Genomic DNA, 25,955 nt, shown 5'->3' on the forward strand with positions numbered 1-25,955 from the left:
AACCCCCTCCTCCTCCCAACCAACACAAACATATGTGAGAGATGCAGCTACACAGCCAAACTGGAGGCTAAGCTCTCTCAATCCACGACTGGATCAACCAGTCACAAGGAGAAGGGCAACACTAGCACCACATTACCAGACTCACATAGACAAGCCATATCTGCACCAGAAAACAACTCTCAGAAACACGCAAAAACATACTCGGAGGCTCTAAATAAGAACCTGCCTAAACAACAGAGACCTCCCAAGCATACACCCAAGCAACCCCCACCCCACAACAGAAACCAGGTAACACATACGTCACAACGTCAGTGTGCCAAGCAAAAACAGCCCCTAAGGCTAAATAACACACTAATAATTGGTGATTCTATCATCAGGCACACAGACATCCCACTCACTAGATTGAACAAGGAGAAGGTTACCGTAAGCTGCCTGTCGGGTGCCAGAATCTGCCACATAACACATGCACTCAGGTCACTCCACAACAAGTACAATTATGACTCTGTCATTGTACATGTTGGCATAAATGACCTGAGACGTATCTCCCTGGACTACATGAAAAGAGACATGGAGGAGCTCTCTGACCATGTAGCCCAGGCTGGTATGACTCTGACACTGAGTAGCATCCTGCCCTCACCCAAAATGATGCCAGCATATGAAGAAAAAATTATCAGTTTCAACAATTGGTTAAACTACTGGTGTCATTCAAAGGGGATCCAGTACTTGTCAGCCTGGGGCGACATGCTTGACAAGCCACGTTGCTTCACCAGAGACGGCTTGCACCTGTCGCCCCTGGGCTTTCGAATACTGGCCAAGATTCTTGCCGCCCCAATACTGCCTTTTTTAGGCAAGGCTCAAAAGACAAACCCACCTCCATAAACAACAATAATAAACAAAAACTGAGGGTAATGCTGCTCCACGCCAGAAGTCTAAACCTCAAAATGCACGCACTCAAGGCTCTCCTTAGTATGGAAGAAACTGACGTATGTGCAGTGACAGAAACCTGGTTCAAGGCTCCAGAGAGCACCCCAGCACTACCAGGCTATAACTCCTACCATATCTTTAGGTCCCAAAACCAGGACCAGAACACAAAAGGAGGGGGTGTGTCCATATTCATCAAGAACACCCACACCTCCAGGTTAGTAGCACAGCACATGGAATCTGAGACCATCCAAGTGCAATTGACAGCGGGTAAATTGACTGTTCAATTTATAGCTTGCTAAAGATCTCCCACCTTGTCTCAGGATGCTCACGCAGCATTCCTGAGAACATTAGAAAGTATGAAGATTCTACCCAACACCATGCTACTGGGTGACTTCAACTATCCAAACATTGACTGGGAAAACTACTCAAGCTCAAACGCCCTAGCCTAATGCTTCCTTGCATTTATAAACTCAAACGCCCTTGAACAGCTGGTCACCACTCCCACAAGAGGTGACAACATACTGGACCTGGTCATCACCAACATGAGGAACCTATGTTCCACACCTGAGGTAAACTCGTCATTGGTAAGATCAGATCACAAACTAATCACACTGGACATCCACATCCCGACCCCCCCCCCCCCAGTCAAGGAAATCAAGGTAAAAAACTTCTTTAAAGCCAACTTCACACTCCTCAAGACCGAGGTGGGAAGTTTCAAAGCTCCCAATCAAATGGAAAATGATGACCCATCGGCAGAATCCTTTACAAATGCATTCTATGAACACCTTCAAGAATGCATGGACTGAGCCATCCCAAGAAAAACCAAGACCAACTCCTCAAAAAAAGAGGAAGCCAGTCTGGTGGACCCCGGCCATAAATAAACTTTACAACAGAAGGAGGAAACTCCTGCAAGATAGAACAAAATCCTAAAATAAGAAGGCATCTCTGATTAACATCAGTAAAAAACTGCGCTCCCTCATTAAATCATCCAAGGCCAACTTCGAAAGAAAAATAGCCAATGACTTTAAGGATGACCACAAGGCCTTCTTTAACTATGTCAAGAGTCTAGGGGCAAACTCTCAGATATGCTCCGAGCTAGTGCATAATGGCCATAAATACACTGAATCAACCGACATTGCCAACATCCTGGCTGACAAGTTCAGTGCAAACTTCACCCCTCCCTCTCCACCAAAGGGGCTAGCTCCCATCCCAGAAGAATGTGGCACTCCAGATATCTCAGACACACAAGTAAAGACAGCCCTTGCAAAGGCCAAAAACACAGCATCAATGGGACCAGATGCTATCCCAGGTTGTGTCTTACACGAGCGTCAAAATGAACTAACCCCCCCATCTCAAATCACTATTCAAACTCAGCCTCTCTACAGGCTATGTACCTAAAGAATGGCGTACAGCAACAGTCGTACTACTCCACAAAGGTGGTGCCACAACTGACCCTGGGAACTATCGCCCTATAAGCTTGACTAGCTTGGTCTGCAAAGCCATGGAACGCATTATCATGGAGCTCATTAACAGGGACATCGGGAACCTCCAGACACTGGACCCCACCCAGTTCGGCTTTGTTAAAGGCAGATCTTGCCTCCTGAACTTGGTCAACTTCTTCAAAACAGTCACCAAGGCCATAGATGAAGGGAAGGTGGTCCACACAGCATATCTGGACCTCGCTAAGGCATTCGACACCATCCCACACTCAGGAATCATAGACAAACTCACCAGCTTAAATATTAACCCCTATGTCACGAGATGGGTTGCCAATTGGCTCTCAGACAGAACCCACATGGTAAGAGTGGCAGGCGCCATGTCTGACTCTAAACCAGTCACAAGTGGAGTCCCACAGGGCTCAGTCCTGGGACTCCTCCTATTCAGTATATATTCCTCCGAAGTACAGGCAAAGGCGATGGGATTGTGGCTAACCAAGTTCACAGATGACTGTAAATTGGGTGCAATAATTGACTCTCCAGCTGACACAGACATCCTGCAAAAGGGTCTCACAGAGACAAACACCTGGTGTCAAAGTCACGGCCTCAAGCTAAATGCCAAAAAATGCATAGTAATCCCATTTGGGAAAAACAAAGTACCTACAAACTACCACATAGATGGGAATCCACTAAGTACAGAACAAGTAATTAGGGACCTGGGTACCCAAGCAGATAGCATGCTCTCCTTTGATAACCACATAGCCAAAACGATCAGAAAATCCTTCTGTGTGGCACACCTGATCACAAAGGGTTTCTCATCCAGATCCAAGGAGGTGATTGTGCCCCTTTACTCCTCACTCATTAGGCCCATAAAAGAGTACAATGCCCCATTTGGGATGTACCTCACTAGACGCCTGCAACAACTAGAAAGACCACAGAAGTACCTCACTAAGAGGATTAAGGGCCTTAAACAATTACCCTATGAAGCACGACTAAAAAAGCTCCAGCTCTTCTCAGTCGCTTACCGTCTATGTCTGACCTGTAGGGCCATGTCAAACCCTAAACTAATGGATATGCTTCACCTCAAAAAAACGAGATCCCTCAGAATCACTCGTTCTAGCGACTTGAACCTATGTACAACAATAAACAGGACATGCTGGAGGGATAGATTCCTGTCCCAGTGACTCCCCTCACTCTGGAATAGAATCCCAATCCATATTCGACAGAGCTCCTCTCTGACCCTTTTCAAGAGAAATCTTGATGAGTGGATGGGTAATTGTAAGTTCCACCCTGGGATCACTTCAGGAGCCCTGTTGACAGAGGCCCGGATTACTAATCTAATGGGGAGGCAAAAGCCATCACTCTGTGGCTAGGCTTATAAATGCCCATGGGCAGATAGCCTAGTACTTACCTATGAACCTATAGTGGGAATTCTGTTTCTAGTTAATATATGGTACAGGGCCTTTCTGATGGTTATTGTGACAGAAGAAGTTATAGTGCATCAAGCTGCTGTATCTTTATCTCTTGAGGTAGCCTCATACCTGTTTTGCAGGAAGAAGATGTGTGTAAATTATCGCCCCTTTAATGAAAGATGATTTTTTTCACACACTAATTACGTGATGGATCCCAGACAAATATTCATCCATATTAAAGCTCAGATTATTTGGTGTATTCTCTTAATATATTTCAGCAATAGTATTCTAGTGGTAGGTAAACTGATAATTCTAGACATATAAAAAAGTGAAACAAAACATAAAAAAGAATTTATTAAATTAAAGGTAATGTTACTCACCCTATCCCTAAATTAATAGAATATATTCTGTTGATACAAATACAGCATTTAGATTGGCCCCAGCTTTCTAACTCTACAGACCCTACTTCAGACCTTTCTACTTTTTTACAGTCTGCTTACCTCTATTCAAGAATGTCTTTATCCTCTTAAATGAAAAAGAATGCAAGTTAATACAGTATCTTGGGTTATTCATTAACAATGTCATCTGATAAGATCATATGACAAATCCTTCACAGAATGCAAAAAACAACCCAAATAATACAAACTTGCCACTTTATCAACAATTAAAATTATTACAGAAATTAATACCAGTGTTAAAACAGCCAGTTACTTCAGAAAACCCCACACAGTTTTCCAAGGGCAAAATAAAAAAAATCTGACAAGCAATAAAATTTCTGTGTGTAAGTAAAGTCTTCCCAAAAGCCTCTCTAAATAGTAATTTGAATAGATGGTTAAACAAACTAAAAGTCAACATTGCCAACTCAGCCTGTTAATACGGTCTTCAAGAATGTGTCATCCAGATATCCTAGCCCTGCACTTCACAAGTTAATTTCTTATCCCTCTATGCTACTTTAAAACTATAAACAAAGTAATTGTTAAAGATTTATAAAAAACAGATTTTCAGTACAATCCAGATTTCCTCAGACTGCACCTTGTGTGACTGAAATCAGATATGCCCAATATTTGTGATCCTTTAGTTCACAACTATAATCTATTTTCAAACCTGCTTAAGTCTCCTTTCCCACCTCACTAAACGACTACCCCCTGTCAAAAAAATCACAATTCTCTCTCATTATGCCCTAAGAAATTCACAAAGACTTTTGTTACAAAAAATCTCACATAACATCATGAAGAAATTGTGAGGAAGACCCTTCCTCCAAGTAGAGGAAGTACTCATATTTATAACAAAATCTGAGTTGACTACACCTTATCAATTTTTAAGAGACCAATGCACAGCTTTCTAATTAGCTCATTTTTGAAAACAAATTTTTAATTCCATGCTTTCAGTAAGATTTTTTTCATGCTACTAAATGCTACTGTTGCTATTTCTTATTTTGTATCACACTAGGAAATTCAAGTTAATAAGAAATAGAGGTTTATCTATGCTTTTCTTGCACAGGATGAGTTCGAATTGCAGCTGGTTAGTTTTGGAATGTATCAGACATCTTCATTTTGACTTATCATAGCAGTTTCAAAGCAAATCACGAGATTCATTCTCATACAGATGTATATCTGTTTAACTGTGCATTCCTCATAACTAGATTTTAAATGTTCAAAATTAATCACACATCAACAAGCATTTCAGTATTGCAATCTTTATTTAATATCCATATTCATTTTCATAACTGTACATATATATTATCATGTATTATTATCACAGACAAGGAACAAGAAAAAATGTTCTATAAAGTAAGTAATGTTCTATAAAGTAAGGAGTCAACATTATTGTAAATGAGAATTTTCATTCTTTTATTTTACACTAAGAACTTCTTCAGATTTGACTACTGAATCAAGTTTCTACATTTAAAAACAGTACCAAACAAATCACATGTTCAAAATAACCAATCCCAGCCACATTCAATTAGTGTTCAAAGAAATTTAAAGAAACAACACAACTAAAAACTAAAACCATAAGAATTTAAATCATAGCTCTCAATCATCCCAAATTACCCAGAAACCCCCATTTTTAGGCTTAAATAAGCTTAGTTTCCCAAATGCCCAATTTGGTGCAAGTGCACCCAAGGTCTGCAGTCAAGTGACCTCTGTTCCACCTGTAGATGTCATAGCGAAATAGAGCATTGCTTTACTGCAATTTCATCCACAGTTACTGTTAGTATGCAGAAGTGGCTGCAGCGGACCTGGTATACTTTAAATGTTCAATTAGGTCCGCTCAGTCTACAACTCCGCATATTAACAGGATTTGTCAATGTTGTTTGTTTGTTGTTTTAAACAGAAACAGAAGAGGACAACACCGACAAAAGGAGATCTTCGTGCATGGCTTGAAGACTGGATTTGCTGCCGAAAAACTTGTTTGGAGGAAGAAAGACTGGAAGACTTTTCCATAGTATGTTGCAATGGCATTAATGATTTCCCAAGAAAACGTGCAGAGTGGAGAAAAGGAGTTCATAATTTTTCCCAGGAAGTATGAGGTTTATTGTGCGACATGGATTAGATTTTATTTAATTTCCTTCTCTTCCTGCAGACACAGGTAAGTAACCTAACCAGTTACTTCTTGCTTGCAAGCAATGATGATGCATACAGCAGCAGAATAGAAGACTAAAATTTAAAAAAATATATAAAACTTGTTTACTAAATCCAGGGGCCAAGTTAATTTATGCCTCAAATTTTTGGTCTGCTCCTCATAAAAGTTTTGGTTTTCTAAAAATCAATGATGTTTGAAATACTGAATGTGTGTGGGCATTTTCATTAACAGGTTTATTTAAATATGTAATTGTTATGTTAAGTAGGTGTCCCTGATTGTCCCTGATTTTAAGGTCCTGTGTCCCTGATTCTCTCATCTGGAGGTTGAGAGGTATGATTTAATTGAATATATACATAACTATATACATCAAGAGCTGTTCATTTAATGTTTTATAAACTCTGTGCTTACAAAAAAAAAATTATATTCACACTCTCATTCAGACGAGGAAATTTGATACCATTAAGCCTGATCTGCCATACAGACTCTCTGCACTCTAATAGTATTTTGTAGTTGTCACAGAAGTCATTCATTTCAACAGAATCCAATACAAAAAAAAATCTAAATTTCTTAAAGTTATTACACTGTAGAGAATGTCTTCCCAAGGTATTACCAGTGTCCCCTTTTCTAATCACTAGTGAATGTTCATAAATTCCACTTGCCAGCTTCCTTATAGTTTTACCAACATAGAAGCAGGTATATGAATCACATAAGTCTAAATAGACTACACCTTTAGAATTGCAACCATACCTCCAGTTAGATACAATTTCCATGTTTAAATCACTCAAAAAATACTTGTGGTGTTTGAAATAAAGTGACACTGCTTACAGTTGCCACATTTAAAAGGCCCAAAGATACTGTGATTTGTATTCTTAAGGCCAGTGTGTCTTTCTAGGATGGATCTAATGCAATTAGTTCATTTATAAGTGAACAAAGCATGATCCCCAAGATTTTAGCTAAATCCTCATTACCAAAAATAATCTTCCAGTTATTCTGCAAGATATTTCTGATGATGGATATGTCAGTGGTAATGGGATGTGAGCAAGCACCCTATAGCCAATAAAGATTTCATGAAAATGTTAGCCAGCTAATCATTATCATAGCTTCTAGCCATGAAAAATCCCTTCAGTATCTCTGTTTCTTCTGCAAAACTCTCTTCATTGCTCATTAATCTGCTAAGTCTTATAAACTGTCCTTTCACCACTCCTTCTTTCATGTGGTGTGGATGCTGACTATGCCTGTGTAAATAATTATTTATGAAGGTGTCTTTTCTTTAGCTTTTACTGTAAATATGATGGTCACATGGATCAAAAGCTAGATTGATATCCAAAAAGATGTATGCATCTTCCAAAACCACTGATCGTAAATTTAAAAAAGGAGGTGTTGGAATTGAACCATTCTGGTAGTTCACTAAATTCACTTTCAGAGCCCATCCATACAATAAGGAGGTCACCAATAAACCTCCTATAAATCACAACTTTTTGCAATAAACTGTGGGATTTAAAGTATTTTTGCTCCTACCACGGCATGACAAGGTTGGAAAAAACAGAGCCACCCTTGCCCCCATAGCAACCTTGGACTTTTGTTTGCAGTGTTTTCCAGCAAAAGAAAAAATATTGTTATTGAGAATAATCTCAAGTAAGATGCACACTCTGTTAATCAAGGTACTACTACAATCAGTGAACCTCGATGGATATGTCCTAAGAATTCAATGCCTGTCTACTGTTCAATGAACATATACAAGGAGGTTGCGTCCACAGAGCCAAATGAAAATTCTTCAGTAAGTGTCTGTATGCCTTTCAAAAGTTCTAGCAGATGCTAAGAGTCCTTGAGATAGAACTCTGATTTTTGCACAATAAGGCTCAGAACGTTGTCAAGACAAATGGAGATAGGGTCAGTCTTAAAATTGTCGGCAGCAACTACTAGTCTAAATAGAGGATTTAATTGATTTGTATGAACTTTGGGAATTCCAAATATTTTTGCTATCTTTGATAGCTCGACTTGTAAAAATGTAAAGGTTTCGTGATCGATATTCCCTTGGCTTAATAAGCCATTCAGGTGCCCATCAGTAGTTGAAAAACATTTCTTGATGTCACACACCTTAATCTCCTCATAAGTAGTATTATCTTGGAACATTTCTAATATGGCATCATTGTATTTGCTACTGTGCATAACCATGACCATGCCACCTTCATCTGCCTTCATGACCCTTAGTTCACTGTTATTAGATAATTACTTAAGGGCAGTCTCTTTTCAAGTGGAAGATTATATTTCTTTGCTTTTTTTACCCAAACTCTTTCTCAAATCCTCCCCACAAGAATCATGGAACACTTGTAGGGTGCCATGAAGCCAGGGATTATGTGCTTTTTCTGATAAAGCAAGTGTTGTTAGAAGTGAACTGGGAAACATCATGTAAAACATAATGAAGGTTCAACTCCCTAAGATAGAGCTTAAAATCAGTCAGTACCTTAATGAGATTCACTGGCTGTGCTGGAATAAAGGAAAATTCTTTTGATAATACTGATGTGTGTTGTTCTGCCAAACTACATTTACTTAGGTTTAGAATTTCTGTACCATGGTTAAATTTCTCCTTCTGTTTCTGCCCCTTCCCGATTCTCTCCCTTGTTGTTCCATTTCGGATTGTTTCTCTTCACTGGTGGATGTACTAAAAAAGAGGCAGATGAAAGAACAGGGGTCAGGTTCTGAAAGTTATTACCAGAAATAGGAAAATTATTTGAGTTGCTTGGAATATGTGTATGTACACTCTCACTAGGTGGTAGTCTCTCAGTATTTTGTTTGAGACCAAAATACCTGTTTTTTTTCCCTTATTCCCTTTTAATGGATAAGCTGTACCTGATTTATAAGCATTAAAGTCCCTATTAATTTTCTTCTGCTATCTGTTAATAATAGTGGCTATTAATATATTTACTTTAGCTGAAATACCTGTATACAGGCATAGTCTATTTAGGCTTATGTGATTCATGTACATGCTTCTATGTTGGTAAAACTATAAGGAAGCTGGCATGCAGAATTTATGAATATCCACTAGCGATTAGAAAAGGGGACACTGGTAACGGTTTGGTGAAACATCTCTAACAGTGTAATAACTTTAAGAAATTTTGATTTTTTTTTTTTTTTTTTGCTGGACTCTGTTGAAATGAATGACTTCTGTGGCAACTACAAAATGCTATTAGAGTGCAGTCTGTGTGGCAGATCAGGCTTAATGCTGACAAATTTCCTGACTAATTGAAGGGGGCTAGGGAATTGGTTGTTTTGAACATGTGATTTGTTTTGTACTGTTTTTAAATATGGAAACTTGATTCAGTAGTCAAATCTGAAGAAGTTCTGGGTTAAAACAAAAGAATGAATGTGCTCATTCACTATACATTTGACTCCTTACGTGCTGCTTTATAGAACATTTTTCCTGTTCCTTGTTTTCTTGGTTATACGCAGCTTTTTGCTTTAGACTATCAGAGACAATTTTCTTCTTATATACTCATAGCTTTAGTTTGCATGCATATATTTTAAAACTATAGGCCTAATTCATGACAAGGTAATAAAACGTGTTACTTTAATTTCACAGTTTAACAAGATCTCATTCTACTCTTATTAGACCTATATTCTCTTTTCATAGCTTATATATATGGCAGTGTACTATAAAGTTGAGATGAAATACAGGTACAAAGGTGTCTTACACTTTAGCCTTAATTAAAAAAAATGCCAGCATTGTTCCTTTAAACTGGAACAATATCCAATGAGAAATTGAAAAACAAGCACATTAATGTTGTTCCTGACACAAAACACATCTCAAAAAAAGAATTGTAAGTGATCTGATTTAACAATCCAGGTTAAATAAGCACCCTTTATGTTTACTCCACCCCTAAACATTTATATATTTTATTATTCTATGATGCCAAATTCCCTAAACACCTAAGCTGACCTCTTCATGTTTAACATATTGTAAATATTTTACATGGTGCTATTGTACAATACCATACCTTCTATGCATTAACATTGGATAAATCTGGCATTGCATCACTAGTACAGCTTTGCACTGCCTTTTTCTACCTTCCTACCTGGGTAACATTTAATATATTAAGGATGTTGATATTCAGCTCTTACTCCTAAAACTTTTTACGGCAAATCGTTTCCTGATTGAAATACAGTGGCACCTGTTTATACAGTCAGTACAATTTCTTTAAGAGTGAAATGTTGATATTCTTAGATTCAGTGTTCAGATGATGACAAATGATTTCTCAGCTGGAATGAATTAAATCTGTCTCCTTTAGCTTATCTCAACAAATTTTAAATATTACATTAATAAATCTGTTATATTACTATTAATTATACTACTAAGAAATGCCTGATAACAATGTTATGCATTTTGACTGATACCTGTGCTTTATATCAGAACTTATTACTGTATGTATTTTATGCTCAATTCTTGAGAGACTTGCTTGGCTACAAACATCTGCATTAGAAGCTGACGCTAAGTGAAACTTGCAGTAATGCATTTTAATATTCTGTTAAGTACAAACTTACAGTTTTAAAAGTACTGTATTTTCATTTTTTCTGTTTCCTAATTGTGTGTTTCTGAACAGTGTGCTCTGTGTCTGTTTGCTATATGAGGGGTATACATATCACTTCTTTGTTATCTGATATTTAATAGACTAGAGGGATTCCTCTGTACTTTAAGTGCTAGCCACAAAGTTTGAGAAATCATTGTATGCTCAACTCCTGAGAGATTTCCTTGGCTACAAACATCTGCATTAGAAGCTGAAGCTAAGTGAAATTTGCAGTAGTGTATTTTAATATTCTAAGTACAAACTTGCAGTTTTAAAAGTACTGTATTTTCATTTTTTCTGTTTCCTAATTGTGTGTTTCTGAACAGTGTGCTCTGCGTCTCTGCAGTTTTTAGTGTTGCTGGATCTGGAATTGCCGCCCCTCCTGTAAGTCTGCATTAGAACACTCCTCCTGGGTCCATCTCATTTGCTCACTTAGCCAAGTACAGCGAGATCATATTCTGAGTCTAGTGTTCACTCTACTTGATACAGAGAGTAGATTTGAGAAGGCCCAAACATTTTTTTCATTTGCTTTTACTGTATTTGTCTTTCCTCCTACTTTATTTTGCTTTTCTTAAAAGTACTCAATTTTATTTATTCTGCTGCATTTATTACTGCTTGGTAGTAGCCTGATTAAATTGTAACTGTTATTCTAAGTATTTTGGTTTAAGCACTTGGGCTTCATACAGGCTGTTTTACATTAAGAAGGTTTGTGGTCTGCATTGTTGTGACTCTATAGTCAGGCACTCTGACGTCCCACTCACTAGGCTGAATAAGGAGAAGGTTACTGTTAGCTACTTGTCGTGCACCAGGATCTGCCACATAACACAAGCACTCAGGTCACTACAGAACAAGTACAAATATGACTCTGTCATTGTCCATGTTGGTGTGAATGACCTGAGCCATACCTCTCTGGACTATATGAAAAGAGACATGAAAGAGCTCTCTGATCACATAGCCCAGGCTGGTATGACCCTGACCCTGAGTAGCATCCTGCCCTCACCAAGAATGATACCACGGTATAAAGAAAAAATTCTCAATTTCAACAATTGGCTAAGTTTCTGGTGTCATTCAAAGGGGATCCAGTGTCTGTCCACCTGAGATGACATGCTCGACAAGCCACGCTGCTTCGCTATAGACGGCTTGCACCTGTCACCCTTAGGCTTTTGAATACTGGCCAAGGCTCTTGTCACCCCCATAGTGCTTTTTTAGGCAAGGCTCAAAAGACAAACCTACCACCGTAATAGCACAAGTAACAAAAAACTGAGGGTAATGCTACTCAATGCCAGAAGTCTGAACCTCAAAATGCACACACTCGAGGCACTCCTCAGTATGGAGAAAATTGATATATGTGCAGTAACAGAAACCTGGTTTAAGGCTCCAGAGAGCACCCCAGCACTACCAAGCTACAACTCATACCATACATTTCGGCCACAGAACCCAGACCGAAATACAAAAGACGGGGGCGTATCCATATTCATCAAGGATACCCACACCTCCAGGTTAGTGGCACAGCACGATGCTTCAGAGATCATCCACGTGCAACTAACAATGGGTAAAACTGCAATTCAATTTGTAGCATGCTACAGATCACCCACCATGTCCCAGGACCCCATTCCGCTTTTCTGGAAACACTGGGAAATATACAGGTCCTACCAAACACCCAAATATTGGGTGATTTCAATTACCCAAACATTAACTGGGAGAACTACTCAAGTACTAACTCTCTTGCCCAACATTTCCTAGAATTTATAAACTCAAACACCCTGGTTCAACTGGTCAACACTCCCACCAGAGGTGACAACATATTGGACCTGGTCATCACCAACATGGGCGACCGGTGTTCCACACCAGAGGTCAACCCCTTGCTGGTTAGATCTGACCATAAGCAAATCACTTTGGATATCCACATTCCACCCCCAGCCCCGGACAAGAAAACCACCGTGAAAAATTTTTCAAAAGCAAACTTCACATTACTTAAGACCGAGGAGGAAGGTTTCAAAGCCCCCATGCTGAAGGATAATGCTGTCCAAGCTGCAAAATCCTTTACTAATGCATTCTACGGGCACCTACAAGAATGCATGGATCATGCCATCCCAAGCAAAATGAAGACTCACTCCTCCAAGAAAAGGAAACTGGTCTGGTGGACTCCTGCCATAAACAAGCTATACAATAGAAGGAGGAAACTAGTACAGAAAAGAGTAAAATCCCAAGAAGGGAAGACATCCCTGATCAGTATCAGCAAGAAACTACAATCCCTCATAAAATCATCCAAGGCAAGCTTTGAAAGAAAAACTGCCAAGGACTCCAAAGACAACCACAAGGCATTCTTTAGCTATGTCAAGAATCTAAGTGGCAATGCTCAGATCTGCTTGGAGTTAGTGCAGAATGGCACAAAATACACTGAACCGACCGATATCGTCAACATCCTGGTAGACAGGTTCAGCGCACACTTCACCCCCCTCTCATCCCCAAGAGGACCCATAACTATACCAGAAGAATGTAGAGTCCCTGAAATCACAGACACTCAGGGTAAAACAGCCCTCTCCAAAGCCAAAAACACAGCATCAATGGGACTGGGCAGTGTCCCAGGCTGCATCCTACATGAGCTCAAAGACAAACTAACCCCTCACCTAAACACAATGTTCAAACTCAGCCTCTCCACAGGCTACGTACCCATAGAGTGGTGCACAGCAGTGGTTATTCCACTCCACAAAGGTGGAGCAACAACAGACCCCGGGAACTATTGCCCTATAAGCCTGACTAGCTTGGTCTGCAAGGCTATGGAGTGCATCATCATGGAACTCATTAACAGAGACATTGGGAACCTCCAAACGCTGGACCCTATCCAGTTCGGCTTTGTTAAGGGCAGATCATGCCTCCTAAACCTGGTGGACTTCTTTGAGACAGTTACCAAGACTATAGATGAGGGAAAGTTGGTACACACAGCCTACCTAGACCTCGCAAAAGCCTTCAGCACCATTCCCCATTCTGGTATTATAGACAAGCTCACCAGACTGAACATAAACCCCTATGTCATAGGATGGGTTGCCAACTGGCTCACGGATAGAATCCACATGGTGAGAGTTGCAGGAGCTAGGTCCAGCTCTAAATCGGTTACAAGTGGAGTTCCCCAGGGCTCAGTCCTAGGACCCCTCCTGTTCAGCATATACTTCTCAGAGGTACAGGCAAGCACAGGAGGACTATGGCTGACCTAGTTCGCAGACAACTGCAAACTAGGGGCTATAATTGACTCTCCAGCTGACACAAACATCCTCCAAAAGGGTCTCACTGAAACGGATACATGGTGTCAAAATCATGGTCTCGAGCTAAATGCCAAAAGGTGCATAGTCATCCCCTTTGAAAAAAACAAAGTACCCACAAACTACCACATAGGTGGTAGTCCCCTAAATACGAAAGACGTAATAAGGGATCTGGAGACGCAAGTAGATAGTAATCTCACCTTTGATAATCACATTGCCAAAGTGGTTAGAAAATCCTTCTATGTGGCCCACCTAATCACAAAAGGGTTCGCATCCAGATCAAAAGAGGTCATTGTGCCCCTCCACTCATCACTCATCAGACCCATCATAGAGTACAACACCCCATTTAGGATGCACCTTACAAGACACCTGCAACAGCTGGAAAGACCACAGAAGTACCTCACCAAGAGGATCACTGGCCTCAAACAGATGCCCTATGCGACTCAACTGAAGAAATTACAGCTGTACTCGGTTGCATACCACCTACTCAGAGGTGATCTCTGCCTGACATACAAGGCCATGTCCAACCCAGAATTGATGGACATGCTCCACCTAAAGAAAACCTTATCCCCGTGAGCCACACGCTCTAGGGATCTAAACCTCACCACAACAATAAATAGGATGTGCTGGAGGGATAGATTCCTGTCCCAGAGACTTTCCATGCTTTGGAACAAGATCCCAATCTACATTAGGCAGAGCTCCTCGCTAACACTCTTCAAAAGAAATCTTGACGAGTGGATGGGAAACAGAATGTTTACTTCGGGGATCACTTCAGTGGCTCTGCAGGACAGAGGCACAGGGAACTAATCTAAGGGGGTGACGAAAGCCAACACATTCTGGCTAGGCTTATAAATGCCTTCGGGCAGATAGCCTAGTACCTACCTATGAACCTATGAACCTATTTCTCTCATTTGCTGTCTCTGCCAAATGCCTCAGATCATGACTGAAATTATTCTATGGAACAGTTTACAATTGTTAAATAAATAAGTGAAGAAAGAAAGAACATTTTCTCTTTTTTCTTAAACTAACACATCAACAACCCCCATCATTTCATATGCTTTTTATGTTCATATACCAGTAGGTTTCAAAACTATGTTACTTAATATCTTCTCGTTTTCCTCATTCTAGAAACACTTTTACAAGCTCCAAGGGCAGTGACCATAACAATAAACCAAACCAATTACTATGTATTTTTTCTAGTCAAGTATCATATTATTTTTTTCTGTAGTCTTTTATTATTGATTGATTGATGTAATGTGATTAACTCTGGAAATGTATAAATGGGTATGTTTTTTTGTTTTCAATTAGTTCAAATGACTAACAGACAAAAGCACTAAACTAACTAATAAATCATTATTTCTATTAGCCCTTGTGCGTGGATACCTCACAGTAAATTTTTGAGTTATTTTGCAAGTTCCCACTATGTGTTGAACTTTACCAAAACATAACAATTTTCTTGCTTAAATTTGTAAGAATTTGTGTGTTTCCTAATGCACCTTACAACAGTTTTGCTGCCTTTATTATTTTGCATGCACACCTTATACAATACTGTTTGTGTATTCTGTTACATCTTCCCTGCCTTGCTTGTACATTCTGTTTGCTATTTCAGCTGCTAATGTAACATTTGAAGCATTTTAAATGTTAACTTCAGACAACAGCCTGTTTTGCACGTTATAATTTTTTACTACACACAATCCATTTTTTTAGTAATTGCTAAAAGTCCAGTAATGGGTAATTTTCTAAACTCAGCCATAATCAGTCAATACAAAGACACTAGAAGACAGAAGTGATGTGATACCTTTTATTGGACTGGCACACATTTTGCAATTACTCAAGATTTCGAGTTGGTATGAGCCCTTCATCAGGAGTTAAGTTACAGATGCAGTGCTTAAATGTCCATTTGTGCCTAGAAAAGTAAGTACATCATTTATTTTCAATTGGCAAAAAATATCCTGAAAAAGTCTAGGATGGAAAACATGTAGCTCATGCTACACTTCAGAGGCAGACTGTATGTGTGTGTGTGTGTGTGTGTGTGTGTGTGTGTGTGTGTGTGTGTGTGTGTGTGTGTGTGTATGTGACAGAGAGAGAGAGACTGAAGGTATAGGACAGATTCAAGACATGCTATAAAATCAAAGTTTGGCAAGTTACATTACAGTGAGTGTCCACTGAGCAGAGAAGATAACCCTGAGAGAGACTGCTCTGACTTTTAATGGGACAATTCATCTCAAAACAAGACACCTGTAGGGAGATTAGTTAACTTCAGAGAAGGAGAACAAACCCTGGGATTCATGAAGCTTGTGCCAGGTGCAGGCGTAGCGTCAGCATTCCAACACCAAATATGGCAGGCGAGCGATCCAGGTACGAGCTGTTCCCATGTGCACTACCTGAGTACGCTACACCCGCACAGCTCCCAGGCCTTGTATGCTAATTACCCCATCTGCAGCAGTGTAGCATGCAAATGAAGGTATGTAGCAATCCAGGAAGTGGTGCAGACGTAGTGTAAGCATGCAGAAATGTAAACCGTAAAAAATGGTTTACACTTTTGCAAACATAAAATCAGAGCCATGACAGCCAACCAAACACATGTATTATATTGTTAATATATGTCAATGGCTAAATATATAGCCATTGGCGTAAAAAAATGTACAAAATATAAAATTAACATTTAATATTTATATTTGCACTATCACGAAGTGGAAGCTCAGGGCAGCGGCATGTTAACGGGATCACAAGGAAAATAGAAAAATATAGAATACAATGCATGATTTCCCCATAATAGTCAATGGCAGGCATGCTACACCACACCAAGGTGCAAGGGTTGCTAAGGGGCTGTGACAGTGATATGGGCAGTAGCTAGGAATTAGTAGGCAATGCCATGCAAATGAGAGGAGTAATAGTGAATCACAGATTCCCCGCTGGTGTAAGGATGCACCTCATAGCGTAGCTTTATAACACCGAGGTGTGCCCTTGAGATAAAGATGACATCAAGAGAGGGGTGTGTCACCTTTGCTGTAAGCACATTGGAGCATTGCTAAACCCATTTGCATGCAGCTAAGCAAAGCTGCAGAATAGGGGTGTGTTGAACTGGCTACAGCATTGCTTAGCTGAGAGTACACAAGGTAACCAAGTATGCATGTGAACAGAGATGAAAACAAGCTTAAACCCAGTAAATGGGTTTGCGCGGCACACACTGTAGCTGAAACAGGAAGGATATAGGAAAGAAATAAGGAAATGCTGCAGCAGGGAAATTGGAGTCCAAATGACTAATTAACACCTAGGAACCTACAATGGGCCATTGACAACAGCTAACAAGGCTGCAAGCAGCTACCTGCAGAACAGGAAAGGGAAGGGGCTGTACTGCTGCAAAGAAAACAGTGTCACAGCAGAACAAAACAGATTTGCAGTATATCAGCTACAAACACATTTTGCAACACATGACTGGGGAGGGAAAGTACAAAACAAGAAAGACAGCAGGTGGATGCATGCCTGATAATGGGAGGGGATCCAGGTTTAAAAGTGAATTAAAGGGCAACAGATTAATCAAGACAGGCAAGAATAAGTCCACAGTAAAGGCCCCACACTTGCAGTACTCACTGTAAAACCCATAATTAAGATACCCTGCAGCTGGAATTGCTGACATCAGCAGCATCCATAGCAAAATAGTATAAAGCGTGAAAGCACCTCACACACACTTGTGTATTCCCATACGCTCTGCACCATTTGTGTATACAGATGGGGAACTTTTAGTATGTACATGTTAGGGGCTGCCATAGCTTTGATCCACCAGCATGTGTTGGAGACTGAAGGTGGTGTGGAGGATGATGCACACAACCACCACAGGCACCAGAGGAGGAGAAGAGTGTTCAGACCCAGGGTAACCTACCAAGGGCTACATGATCTGGAGATAGTAGAGCATTACAGGGTGGACAGGGACACCCTACAGCAACTTGTGGAGCTGTGCTGGCCATGCCTCACAGCCAGAACAAACAGAGGGGAACTCATCCCAGTGGATACGAAGGTATGCGTAAGCCTGAGAATACTAGCTACAGGTACCTTTCAAAGGCCATCTGGGGATATCATGGGGATCTCACAGTCATCAGCATCCAGGGAACTTCACCAGTTCCTGGATGCCATGTTACCACATGCCACTGAGCTCATATACTTCCCCCGAACGCAGGAGGAGTTGGCCAGCAATATGCGTCTCTTTCACCATGTGGCAGAATACCTGGAGGTACTGGGTGCAATAGACTACACGCACATACAAATCAAGTCACCACCCAGTGAGTAGGGTAGGCGCTACATAAACCGCAAGGGATACCCCTCCATCAATTGCCAGGTCATGTGCAATGCAGGAGGAGTTGGCCAGCAATATGCATCTCTTCCACCATGTGGCAGAATACCTGGAGGTACTGGGTGCAGTAGACTACACGCACATACAAATGAAGTCACCACCCAGTGAGTAGGGTAGGCACTACATAAACCGCAAGGGATACCCCTCCATCAATTGCCAGGTCATGTGCAATGCCCAGGGAATTGTCATGGATGTGTGTGCTGGCAGCCCTGGAAGCTATCACGACTCCCACTTCTGGCATGCCTCACAGCTTTATCAGGTACTTGCCAGGGGGAACATTCCATATGGCCACCTGGTGGGGGATGCTGGCTATGCGCTGGAACCGTGGATGATGACTCCCATCAGAAATGCACAAACAAACCCATGCAGGAATGCCATAATGAGGCACACGCACAAACCAGAATAATCATAGAGCATGTGTTTGGGATGCTTAAATCACGAGTCTGTTGCTTGGACATATCTTGTGGAGCCTTGCAGTACTCTCCAGGCACGTGTGGCCACATCTTCATAGTATGTGCCATGCTACACAATATGATCCTGTGGAAACAGCTGCAGCAGGGACAGAATGATGAAGGCCCTCATGGCCCACCACCATTGCCAAGGGCCCCACAGGCACAGAGGTACTCAGACCACGAACACCCTGAGCCAGCCCCAGTAGGCAGATGGAGGCGTGTCCAGTATGCCCATGCCTTGGCAAGGAGGAAACATATAGCACACACACTGACAGTGTAGGCACGTAGGGACTGACACCTTTCTCCACCTGCACACACAGTAAAAATGGATGGCACACACACAAGACTACCTGTAAATTGTCATGTATAGGCAGTCTACTGTGTGCATCCAACATAGGCAGCCCTCAACTATTGCACACACAACTGCTACTGGCACAAGGTAAGTCAACACCTGAACAGTACATTAAGCTATCAGCATGTGCTGATACTGTATGTATAGGTTCATAGGTAGGTACATGGCTAACTGCCTGAGGGCATTCATAAGCCTAGCCAAAATGTGTCAGCTTTTGCCACCCCATTGATTCATTAACTGTCCTTCTGTGGAGCAGAACCAATGGTGGGATCCCTTGGGTGTATCTACTGTTCCCCATCCACTACTCAAGGTTTCTCTTGAAGAGTTTTAGTGAGAGGCTCTGTATAATGGAATTAGGGATGTTGTTCCAAAGTATGGGGAGTTTCTGTGACAGGAATCCATCCCTCCAGCATCTTCCAGTTATTGTTGTGGCAAGGTTCAGCTCACTACAGCGTGTGGCTCACTGTGACATGGATTCCCAAAGGTGGAGCATATTCATTAAGCCTGAGTTCAACATGGCTTTGTTGGCCAGCAGAGATCTTCTCTGATTAAACAAGCTGCCACTGAGTAAAGCAGGAGTTTATTCAGTCTGGCTGCATAGGACATATGTTTGAGGCCAGTAATCCTTTCAGCGAGGTACATTCGTGGACCTTCCAGTTTTTGGAAGTGTCTTCTGAGGTACATCCCAAATGGGTTATTATACTCTATGATGGGACTAATGAGTGATGAGTAAAGGGGCACTATAACCTCAGTATGTCTAGATGTGAAACCTTTAGTAATCAGATGGCCTACATAGAAGGATGTCCTAACTACTTTGGAGATATGATTGTCAAAGGAGAGATCACTATCTACCTTAGTCCCCAGATACTCTATTATCTTGTCTGTATTAAAGTGGCTGCCACTTATGTGTTAATATGTGGGTGCTTAATATTCCACTATGGAATGACCATGCAGTTTGTGGCACTTAGCTGGAGGCCATGACTTTGACACCCTGTGTCGGTCTCTGTGAAGCCCCTTGAAGGATGTCGGTGTCAGCTGGACTGTCAATTATGGCTCCCAGTTTGCAGTCATTGCCAAACATGGTCTGCCGTAGTCCACCTGTGCTTGCCTGTACCTCTGTGAAGTATATGCCAAACAGTAGGGGTCCCAAGACTGAGTCCTCTGGGACACCAGTCATGACTGGTTAAGAGTTGGACCTGGAGACCGCTAGTCGTACCATGTGTGTTCTGTGTGTAAGCCCATTGGCAACCCACCCTGTGATGTATGGGTGTATGTACAGGCTGGTGAGTTTATCAATAATATCTGAGAGGGAATGGTGTCAAAAGCCTTGGCGAGGTCCAGGTAGTATGTGTGAACCACCTCTTCCCTCATCTAATGTCTTGGTGACTGTCTGTAAGATGTCAAACAGGTTCAGTAGGCATGAACTACACTCAACCAAGCTGACCTGGGTTGGGTCAAGTGTTTGGAGGTTACCAATGTCTTTGTTAAATGAGTGCCATGAGGATGCACTCCATAGCTTTGCAGACCAGGCTAGTCAGGCTTATGGGGTGGTAGTTACCATGGTCAGTTGTATTTCTACCTTGGTGGAGTGGAATAACTGTTGCCACGCACCATTGTATGGGCATGTAGCCTGTGGAGAGGCTGAGGTTGAAAAGCTTAATTAGGTGGGAGGTCAGTTTGTCTTGTAGTGTTTGCAAGATGCAGTCTGGGACACCATTTGCCTCCATTGATACTGTGTTTTGCTGTTAGATAGGGCCATTTCCACCTGTGTGTCTCTGATGTCTGGGATACTGTACTTTTTGGGTATTGTTGTGGGCTCTTTAGGGGATAAAGTTTGCACTGAATGTATCTGCAAGGATGTTGATGATATCAGTTGTTGTTGTTGTTGTTTGTCTTTTGGCTTTTCCCTGTAAGGGGTCGCCACAGCGGAACTGAGGTCCGCTAATGATTGGCAGTAGATTTTTACGAAACGCAGAGGTGCCAGCTTGACGCTCAACCTTCAACGAAGGCACGTCAGTAGGGTCAGTATATTTTGTGCTACATTGCACCGGCAGAGTGCAAATCTGTGTGGTACCACTGAGATCCTTGACATAGCCAAAGAAGGCTTTGTGGTTATCTTTCAAATCCTTGCCTATTTTCCTGTTGAAGTTAGCCTTGGATGATTTCATGATGAACCTAAGTTTCTTACTAATACTGGTCACGGATGTCTGCCCTTTTTGGGATTTGCTGTTTTTCTGGACTACTGTCCTACTTCTGTTGTATAGCCTGTTTATTGCAGGGGTCCACCAGACTGGTGTCCTTGTCTAGGAGGAGTGAGTTTTGGTTTACCAGTGATGGCATGATCCATACATCCTTGTAGGTGCTTATAAAGTGCATTTGTAAGTCTGTCTGTATCTTGAGCAGTGATTTTCCTTAGCGTGGGGACTGCGAAATCCCCTACCCCTGTCTTTAGTAGTGTGAATTTAGGTGTAGGAAAGGTATACACTGTGGTTTCCATGGGTGGAGGAGATGATTAGGTGTGTAAACAGTGAATAGTTCATGGTCAGATCTAATCAGTGACCGGTTTACCTCTGCTGTGGTGCACCTGTCGTCCATGTTGGTGATTACCACTTCTAGTATCTTTCCACTCCTCGTTAGGAAGTTTACCATCTGATACAGGACATATGAGGTGATAAATTCCAGGAAGCGCTGGGCCTGGAAGTGAGTACTTGAGTAAGTTTCCCAGTTAATGGTAGGGTAGTTGACATCGACCAATACCAGGGTGTGTGGTGGGACTGTCATGTTTTCCACTGTCTCCAGGTAGGTGGAGTGGTGGTCCTGGGTCATGGAGGGTGATCTGTAGCAGGCCACAGTTTGCATTGCAGTTGTGACTGATGTTAGCTGCACATGGATGATCTCAGAGGTATCATGCTGCCCCACTAACCTGGAGGTGTAGGTATCCCTGATGAAGATGGATACACCACCTCCATGTCTGTGTCAGTCCATGTTCTGTGGCCTAAATGTGTGGTATGGGTTGTAGTCTGGTAGTGCTGGTGTGCTCTCAGGAACCATAAAACAGGTCTCAGTTACTGCACAGATGTTGACGTTGTCCATACTGAGGAGGGCTGAGTGCTATGAGTGCGTGCATGTTGTGATCACAACCTCTGGCATTGAGTAGCATAACCCTCATTGATTCTGCTATTGTGCTGTTTACGGAGATGGGATTCACCTTTGAGACTTTCCTAAAAAAGGCACCATGGGGGCACCAATAGCCTTGGTCAGTATTCCAAAGCCTAAGGCTGACACATATGCCAGTATGGTATTTTTGCATGCATGTTTCCCATCTGTGCTTGTTTCTCATCTTTCCTGTAGGTAACCTACTGGTAGGCAATAGAAAGCCTTAAACTTATACAAGTCTTCTAGCTTCCAAGATAGGCTTTTGGAGTGATTAAGTATCAGTGTTTTGTATGTTCTTGCTGTACTTAACTGTTTTCTGACTACATGGTGATTTTTCACTGCATATTGTGATCTGAAAGCTCTGTTTATTCACATATTATTAAGCGCTTCACATGTTTAACCTTTGCTTAATGTCATGCAGTCCACGGACAAAACCTGCTTACAACCGCTTAAATGTGCCTTATTCACACTTTCCCTACCAGTGCCTACTCTGAGAGGTAAAACAATAACCCCTTCCAGGATTTGCACCCGCAACCATGTACACTATCCTCAGCGTAACCTACCACTAAGGTGCAGGAGATGTACTTATACCAGTTGTGTATTCAGACAGGTTAAAACACAAAAGGGAAGATTGTGTGGAAATAGGGCAAACCTCCATGTACCCAATGAAAAGTGTATGCTATATATATATCTATATATATATATATATATATATATATATATATATATATATATATATATATATATAGATATATAGATATATATATATATATATATATATATAAAGAGAGAGCGAGAGATATATAGATACATGTCGATATATAGAGATATACATATATATGTAGATATATAGATAGGTTAAAAACATCTACACATCTATGCAGGTACAGATAAACATATGCAATAATATATATTATATATCTATATCTATATACATATATACACATACATACATACATGTGTGTATACAGCATCTGAAGTGTTCAAATCTGAGTATAACATGGGCCATAGCAATCACACATTCTTCCCCCCACAAACAATATGAACATGACATATGGAGAGTATATGCTAATACGCTATTACAAATATGTTCTATGGACACAGTCACCAACACAACTGCAATGACTGCAAATATCCATGACAAAAATACACCAACAGCTTTCATTTAGCATAACTTTATTACATTCCGATGTATTGCCAAAAGGATTCAAGGACTAACAGTACCTGCATGCTATACAGGAAGCATTTAACAGTGCCTTAATGAATCAGCCTGCAATTATCATAGTATTAGTCCACTAAGGGATAGGTGTTCACATAGGGAAAGAACCCCCACACACATAAAGAAGATGTATAAAAGCAGTTCCTACATACCTGCATCTGCTATGTACACCCACCAACATCTCCCCCACACCCAAACTAATTACAACAATACATACTGTCATACCATAACCAATTATTCACCCACTGTACGACATCTGCTGAAACCTTGACATACCTGGACAGAGATACACTAACATGGCCCTATGTGAAATAGTTGCTGTTATATAATGGAACAGCTGCTGATGTTACAGGGTTTGTTTGAACTAATCCCGTTTCAGAGGGTTGAAAAGTAATTACACCAGGAAGTGTTACCGATTACTGATTATCAGCACAGTATGATACACATTTACACCAAACTAAAGATGTCTGGTGAGCACACTGTAACCCCCCTAACATTATATGCATAGCCATGCAGCCTTGAGCTAGTCAAACATCCTGGCCAGACTGAAACATATTCAGAAGTATTAGGTATAGACAAACCCTGCACAAGTAGCAATGTTCAGAAATATAACAGCAGTACTCACATTTAGACCACATCCTCTAGGCATTACACACACTATATTAGTGTTTGTCTCCATACAACACTTCCAGGCTGTCTTCCTCACAAGTAAGGCAAAGGGACAACACCCAAGTGGAGTACTCAGTTATACTCCACTGTTGCCATGGTACTGGCTAAGGCAGTAGCTGCACAGCTGATGTGCATGTAATTAACTACTTTGGAACACCAATTGGTTATCAGGATAGCACATGTTACTGATCTCTAACTATAAAAGGATGTCTTGTCACACAATTAAACCGTCTCTATCTACCTGAGAACAGTACAAAATACCTAATAGCAAATTGAAACACAAACCAAAAACGAGTAATATACCAGTCAATAACACCTCCAATTGCTAAGAAGGTATGTATAACATTTAGTATGTCTGTGTATGTGGTACCTGTTCTGTAAGAATTACTGTGTACTCGGTGCATATAGTAGATCTTGTAGCGATGTATTGGTAAGCAGTAGTAATGCTTGTAGTATTCTATGTGTGTACTGCTGTAGGTCACAAGGCAAACCCATCATACACCACAAGGGATGATATATATGGGCTTGAAACTCACCAATTCTCTTCCAGCCACTGTCAGTGTCAGGGTTGGTCCAACAAGTATGTACTATAACAGGGGATAGTATATGTCGAAATATTGTAACAGTAGACATATGTATGGGTGTATAAGTAAGATGAACATGTCAAAGGTGGGCTTACTATGCAAATATGGTTTGCATTGTGGGATATTGTGCCAATAACTGTGTAATGTACAGTATTTTATGCAGATCTGTATTCCATTTTACATAGCATTTCTGTTATGTTATGCAAACATTAGTTATGTCTATTGACAATTACAATACTCAATAACAAAATACATATGACTTGTATTCACCTGACAGTTTAGCAGCATGATAGCAAAGATAATTGTAAGAGCTAGGTAACTATCCATGCACATAACACATGTAATATCCACGTCTCTAGTATCGTTTGCAAGCAATAACAGCTCTGCATGTGTACATGTTATGCAAATGTGTAGTGACCCTTGTTACAAGGCTGGGCCAAATGGCTATGTGCAAACCTATATAGAGTGGATATTGAGAGTAGACACACTGGTTGAACTTTCAGGTTTGTGTAGCCTAACCTCTCATTGCCAACCTAACAGCCACTTGCAAATACTGTATGTAAGGTTGTGCACAGTACTGGTAATGAAACAGGTTGCATATCATCTTTACCTCCAGTGTAACATCTGCAGTAGGAGTGTAAGATGTAGGAGACTGCTGCCCATGTGTAATAGCTGCTTCATAAGTGATGGCTTACACTATCTGATTATATCCTGATCATGTTGATAGTGGCAGCAGAGTCTATTAATACATGACTCTGATTGGGGAGTGGATGTCTGTGCCCAACAGAGCTTGTGGTTCTGGTGGATATGTGAGTATATACCCAGAAAAGGAAACAGACCTGTAGACACTTGCATCATCTGTAATCAACTATCAGGATGTGATGTGCTCCTCAGAGGAGGATTGCTGCTAAAGGTAGCTACTATTTTTCTGTAATAGCCAGTGTTGTCACGTCCATAACACAAATATTTAGTTGTGAGCATCATTGTCTAAAACA

This window comes from Protopterus annectens, chromosome 3.part0 (genome assembly GCF_019279795.1).
Source record: "Protopterus annectens isolate FY-2018-M chromosome 3.part0, PAN1.0, whole genome shotgun sequence".
NCBI lineage: Eukaryota > Metazoa > Chordata > Ceratodontiformes > Protopteridae > Protopterus > Protopterus annectens.